Below are 5,566 nucleotides of genomic sequence, written 5' to 3'. Positions count from 1 at the left end.
GAGAGAATTCGAGAAACAGAGGAAGCTTTGCTTATGAAAAACCACTTCCCCAAAAATCCCTCGCATTGAACGCTCAGTCAACTAAAGCTTTGGGAAATTATCATATTACCGTTATTATCTCACTGCAGCTGTGAAATATGATAATGCACTATTACTAGTTTGCAGTGCCTTGAGAGTTCATACAACTCAGTCCCTTACTCAGTACCATGTTACACTGAATCATCTGCTGTGCTGTAGCTCCAATCGGAGTCCAGCTTGCTGGCCTGTGTTACCCAGCCAGTCAGCACATGCTGCTGGCAGAAAAACATTAATATGAATGACAGCAGGTGAGAAAGAGTGGGTCTCTGGGATGTGTGACGCTGTTTTTGACACATTCCCCTCACACCCCAGATGTACCAGCGCTGGTAAGCCTGTCACTCATGCTGCAGACATCTGAACAGTTAACAGGAGCTAGTAGGAACTTGCAGCGCATGCAGAAGGAAGCAAGAGCTAGAAGAAAGTAGCAGGAGCTAGCAAGAGCTAGCAGGAGCTAGCAGGAGCTTGCAGGAGTTTGCAGGAGCTAGCAGGAGGAAGAAGGAGCAAGCAGGAGGAAGAAGGAGCAAGCAGGAGGAAGAAGGAGCAAGCAGGAGGAAGAAGGAGGTAGCAGGAGGAAGAAGGAGCAAGCAGGAGGAAGAAGGAGCTAGCAGGAGGAAGAAGGAGGTAGCAGGAAGAAGAAGGAGCAAGCAGGAGGAAGAAGGAGCAAGCAGGAGGAAGAAGGAGCTAGCAGGAGGAAGAAGGAGGTAGCAGGAGGAAGAAGGAGCAAGCAGGAGGAAGAAGGAGCAAGCAGGAGGAAGAAGGAGGTAGCAGGAGGAAGAAGAAGGAGCAAGCAGGAGGAAGAAGGAGCAAGCAGGAGGAAGAAGGAGGTAGCAGGAGGAAGAAGGAGCTAGCAGGAGGAAGAAGGAGGTAGCAGGAGGAAGAAGGAGCAAGCAGGAGGAAGAAGGAGCAAGCAGGAGGAAGAAGGAGCAAGCAGGAGGAAGAAGGAGGTAGCAGGAGGAAGAAGGAGCAATCAGGAGGAAGAAGGAGCAAGCAGGAGGAAGGAGCAAGCAGGTGCAAGCAGAAACTACCAAGAGCTAGCAGGAACAAGCAGGGCCAGCCATCTACTGTAGCAGTGGGCCTCCCTGCACCAGCTAACTCCAAAATACTGACATTAATGATGCATTGAGTAGGCAGGAGCATTTTGCCATGGAGTTTAAAGGAGTAAGAATTAGCCTCCAATAGCTAGCAGATGTAAGCTAGAGGTGAGAAATGAAGTCAGGGAAGAGGAATCATCTTCCTATGTCTGAAAAATGTATACAACTCAATTGGTCAGTAGTGCATGCTTATTTAAGATGAATACAAAGATGAATGCTCTACAGTACATAGTACAGTAATAGTTAAAATCACAACAACCTCTGTTTCTGTGTGTTAGCACATCCTGTACCATGCCTGCAGTTTTCAGCACAGTTGCATTGAGTTGCATTGTTTATTGTAGCTGCTAAAACACAGACAGTATGCAAATTTGTATCAGAAACCCTGAGACAAGGTGTAAGTTGATGATACTTTGCATATCCCAAAGGGGAATACTCTGCTTATTCAAAATGTTTTAGAATTTTTCAACATGGTTATCTTCTATAAACAAAGTGCTGGTTTAGAATATCTTTGAACATTCAGACGAAATTTTGAGAAAGGCCGACAAAACAATGCTGAGGTTTCAGAGCAATATGCAGTTATTGTTTCCAAACTTAGATTATAAAAGAGTGTGGAGGATTTCTAGCGATTTGCACACCTTTGTATGAGGCAGAAATCTCCCTGCTTCTCTATCAGGCTGAAACACCTTTGCAGATACAGGCTTCAAGGTAGCAGACCCAAATGAATTTTCCATCGTTTAAATGGGGAAGAGGAGGGGGGGGGTAAAAAAAGAAAAAAAGAAGGGAATATTTTCCAATCACCGCTCCGCCAGTTTCCATTGTTCTGGGGAGCTGTTCGCCATTCTGCACGATTAACAATATTATCTGTACCTGGCCCAGTCAGCCGGCAGCAGTCCTTGGGCCATTGTGTTCCCGTCAGGGGTGACTGCTCTGGGCTTGGTGTGTCACCGCTGCCCCCCCTCTCATCACCACCAGTCCTGTCAGCAGGGACAGGCTTGGCTGAGCCCAGGTGGGACTGCTGGCATTTGGGTCCTGTCCTCTGCAAAGAGGAGAAGGAGAGAGGCCCCTCAAGTCCTCCTCCCCAGAACAAGGGCCCACCAGACCAGGGGTGAGGAGGGTGAGGGGTGAGTGTTGGTGGGTGAAGTCAGGTGGTGATGCGTGAGAAGAGGAGGAGAGGGTGAAGGGAGGGGAGGACAGTAGGACCCTGGGGGCCACCTTTGTCTGCCCGGAGCAAAAAGCTCCATCTGGTCAGTGTGCAGAGAAGAAAGTGGCTGTGACAAGGTTTTCTCTCATGATGAGTGCATCTCTCTCTCTCTCTCTCTCTCTCTCTCTCTCTCTCTCTCTGTGTCTCTCTCTCTCTGTCTCTCTCTCTCTGTCTCTCTGTCTCTCTCTCTGTCTCTCTCTCTCCCTCACTCACTCTAAATCCATAGCCGTATCTCCACTATCTCCAAAAACATTAAAAGAATCCCTTTGAATTGCCTCAGAACCATAACAAATGCAGAAGGCGTCTTCAACCTTATTGTTTTCAGGAACCCAAGATTTAGTATGTTTGGTCATCCCTGGTTTCTACCAATGAAAATGTCATATTAGCATACATGTAAAGACCTATTTGATTAAACATGCCTTCCTTACCCCAACCCCCCTTCTCTTCCTTTCTCTCTCCATCCCCATCCATCTCCATGAACACCTATGCCCAAAACCAAAGTGTGTTTGATGAAATCTGGATTTCGTTGGTGGAATTCAGGAGCTGGTTCCACCTCTCCCTCACCCTCTCCCTCACGCTCAACCTCTCCCTCATCCCCCATGCTGTATAATTGACTCAGCTGCAGCCTTTGTGATATAATAACCAGTTTACTCCACAGAATGACATTTCACAGCCTCAGAGCCACCATAAAGCTAATTGTTCTAGAGAGAGAGAGAGAGAGAGAGAGAGGGAGAGAGAGAGGGAGAGAAAGAGAGAGACCAGCGTGTGTTTACAGTATGTGTGCTGTTAATGATAAGAGGAACGCTGTGCTTGGTGTTTGTGCTGCAGGCCAGCACACAGGCAAGAAGTGACATTTATCTCCCTTCCGAGCCGCAGCCTGGCCTTCACACACACACAAACACACACGCACGCAGGCACAAACACACACACACACACACACACACACATAGACACTCATATAGCCACTAGGCCCCCTGCCACACTGTAGTTTTATTACTTTTCAATAATCACAATGTGTGTGTGTGTGTGTGTGTTTTTGTGGACGTGTGTGTTCCTCTCCCCTAGAGCACAGCACACCACCCTGCACAGTGCAGATAGGATGTTTAATTTAGGGCCAGAGCTTCCATTTTCTCTTCTCTCTATTGCTCACAATAAGGAGAACCGAGAAAGGGAGATATGGAGGAATGGAAAAAAGGGCTTTTTTTTTGTTTGACAGGTTTTTCAGCTGCGTGCTGGTTAATGTTGCATTCTGCTGCTTCGGCTATTCATCTTTGTCTCTTTGAAGGAGAATATGGAAACAACACTGATAAGATAGCCAGTCACAACTTGCACAAGTTGTCCTAAACAAGCAACAGCTACTGAATAAGACAGTGTTGTTTCCCTTCAAAGCACACTGCAGTATCTAATTTACAATACTCATGTAACATGATCCCAGGGGCTACTCTTTCACCTTGATAAGCAATATAGTAGCTTCCCGCTTCTCAACATCAATGTCAGAGGCATCCACATGGCCAAATCATCAGCTACAGTACTAAATACTGTGTATTCTGAGGTTCACAATCTAATGTCTACAGTATATACACTCTATTGTGAAATGTTATGTGACTAAATGTACAGTTTTTGAGACAATATGATGTTCACTAGAGGAGGCTTACTCAAGGTATAGAGTGAGAGATCCAAATATAGAATCATATAATATGGTTAAGAAAACTGCAGGTTGATCTTATAGTTTTTATCTTATTAAATGATCCTGATTCATTAGTGAAAGAGACAGAGAGAGAGAAAGAGAGAGAGAGAGGCCAGACAGAAAGTACAGGCATAGAGATTATATATTACTTTTGATTCTTACTCACCCTGAAAGCATTGATTTGATTGACTGGCCATTTCACTGTGCCCTCTGCCAGTGTAATGCAATCAACCCAAGAGCATATTACATCCAATCTTCCCCGTTCTGAGCCTGTCTGATTGGCGCTGCAAGTCAAACACCTTGACCTCTCCAGCACTGCAGAGTCACATGATGGGGAGTCATGACCACATGACCACACCCCACAGGTGACCGCATGAGAGAAAGAGCTTGTCTTTGCGTACGCCCTTGGAGTTCATTTTCTTTTCTGAGGTTCACCATTTCAATCTAATGTTGATCATTTGTTTTACCCTGTCAGCTATGTCACTTACAGTAGTTATCAGATGCTGTGAGACTATAGGGTATTAAAGCTTACAGTAAGTCGCTCTGGATAAGAGCGTCTGCTAAATGACTAAATGTAAAGCATAACACGTGTCTTTTCTCCTGGAGTAGATGAGTCTATACTGAAAGACCATGGTGGAAGCTAGCACCTCTTCCATCGCCAGACTGACACATCGAGAGGACTCATTTATGCAGGTTCCACCTGTGCACTAAGACAATGCCTCCATAAAAGAACAGGTGTGTTCGTTTAGAAATATTTGCAATGCGTACATCAATGCATGTGTTGGTGTGGCCCTGTGTGTCTTTGTGAGCGTGTGTGTGTGTGTGTGTGTGTGTGTGCGTGTCTGTGTGTCGAAGGTTTTCTCTCCCGATACTGCGTTCAGCCTCAGAGAGTAGAGTGTCTCATCCTCACCCTGGCCTGGTGTCACAAGTGTGATCACAGCACCTGCACATGTGCTCTGTGATGGCTGTGCATAGCACCTAGCTGGCTCCATGGCTTTCTCACACACACACACACACACACAGCTTCTTCATCAAAATCATCATCATCGTCCTCGTCCGCACCACTACCACATGTTGAGGCTGCGTGTCACTTCTTCTCCCTGCTGTCGACTGTTCGGACGATGATGACGATGACGACGGCCACAGATCCTCTCCATCTCCTCGCGTTCCTGTTAAAAATACCACAGACCAGCTCCATCCAAGATGGCCACCCGGCTTCCCACTTTGAAATAGATGGAGTGTTTAAGTGATTTATCAAGTCAAATGCCACCAGGCAGATGACTGCATGGCATTACCATAATTTAGCCTGCCACAGGCTGTTGTGTTGGATCATCAGCTCATCTGTTTCCTGCTCCTCCAAACACACAGCTGCCCTCAGAATGGACAGGACTCCTTGCTGGGTTCACAGGTCCATCTGAGACAACGCCACAGCACAGGGAAGTTGGCGTTTCCTCTGTGAGGTTGGTGGAGTGTCTTCAGTAAAGTTAGCTGTGCCCGTGTGCTGGTGGC

Source organism: Osmerus mordax, chromosome 9 (assembly GCF_038355195.1).
Source record: "Osmerus mordax isolate fOsmMor3 chromosome 9, fOsmMor3.pri, whole genome shotgun sequence".
NCBI lineage: Eukaryota > Metazoa > Chordata > Actinopteri > Osmeriformes > Osmeridae > Osmerus > Osmerus mordax.
Note: the sequence above shows the minus strand (reverse complement) of the source record.